A 1455-nucleotide genomic window follows, 5' to 3' on the forward strand; every position below is an offset into this window, starting at 1 on the left:
TTTGATCGCCCTTTGCTCCACACTTTTAGATGATGCTGTACTTGTCAACGTTTCTATTGAGTCGCTTCACTTCAAGTGGACACTGGAGATATGGATTTTTCGCTGGAGTTCTTCTTCAGGCAGCGCTGGCATGATCCAAATTTGGCGTACGATGAACATCAAGCAGGCGGTAAAACAGTTCATCGTTTTTAAAGTGGATCTTGTCAAAAATTACTTATGGACCCCCCGATACGTATATTTACGGCATCAAGTCAATCCAGGCTGTACAGACCGACAGCGCAATACCTGCCAGTGAGGGATTACGTATTTCACCTAACGGAGATGTTCTCTTCAGTGCCAGGTATTTGTTTAGGACACAGATATTAACTTAAAAAACCAATTTCTCACAGAGCTGCACCTCGCCCTTACTTTGGCTACCCTGCTGCATAGGTCATTAACATGATTGATATTTTGAAGGGCATTTGCTTCCTTGATTTAAATCTCCCAAGTGATCACGTTTTAACAGTCAGAACGCATGAAACTGGCTTATGTGGGAGTATACTAGGACTGCTAGTGGTGTTATGACCAATATTGATTACGTGAAGTGGAGAGTGTTATTATCTTTCATCGCAATTTCTATTTTTTTTTTTTTTTTTTTTGGATTTGTTTGTAGACTCAGTATGACGATCCTGTCCATGCCAATTTCACTATTTTCCTATGGACAAACAGAAGTGCTTCTTAAACCTAACGAGCTGTAAAGTACCTGCACTTTGTTGCCTTTTCAGCCATTAAGGACGGACAATTTTATAACTGAGGAGTGTGGTTAGGTAATTAAACGTGACCATGAATTTTTCTTACAAGGAAGGGTTACGTTTTTGCAAACGTTGACCGTGAGCAACTTATGTCAACAGACTGGACTATTAAAATTTAATGTGAAGTGCTAGTTTTCTACCCATGTAAACCATGTGAGCGTTAGCCCTACTAATGGAATTGGGCCCACCCAAGAACAGGGACTCCGCCCAGGGTGAGTTTTCTCTGTCCTTGTGTTGGACCAATTCATTAGTAGGGCTAACGCTCACATGGTTTACATGGGTAGAAAACTAGCACTTCACATACCATCTAATAGTTACGTCGCATGAATTTTCTTAGTCATCTATAGTTCGAATGTATATACAAATTTATTATTCAACTCAATAAGTTACCGAAACAAAACCGCAAGAGTTGAATCCATATATTTCGTGATATTGTACCCAGGAATAAGTTTTCTTTCCAAAAAATGTTTGCAGATCATGTTGGACGATGGAAAAATAATCCCTGATCACGATACTACACACCAAAAAATTAATCAGATATATCGATTACTTATGGTTGGGGAGTGCGTACGATTTTTATTCACGAGTTATGAAAGATCGCGTTAGCGAACGAGTGAGCGAAGCAAAACGAGTGAGTGTAACCCGAGTTCCATCCTTCACAACG

At 39.9% G+C, this 1455-nt stretch overlaps 1 long non-coding RNA gene across 1 annotated transcript in view; it reads left to right on the forward strand.

Annotated features, from left to right (window-relative positions):
* The window catches only part of LOC137994636 (uncharacterized), a 5034-nt gene extending 4948 nt beyond the window's left edge, over positions 1-86 (forward strand). Inside the window, exon 3 of the long non-coding RNA XR_011122158.1 lies at positions 30-86. This is a non-coding gene — a long non-coding RNA (uncharacterized lncRNA). The remainder of the gene's footprint in view (positions 1-29) is intronic.
* Positions 87-1455: the final 1369 nt, after the last annotated feature.

This window comes from Montipora foliosa, chromosome 3, assembly GCF_036669935.1.
Source record: "Montipora foliosa isolate CH-2021 chromosome 3, ASM3666993v2, whole genome shotgun sequence".
Taxonomy (NCBI): domain Eukaryota; kingdom Metazoa; phylum Cnidaria; class Anthozoa; order Scleractinia; family Acroporidae; genus Montipora; species Montipora foliosa.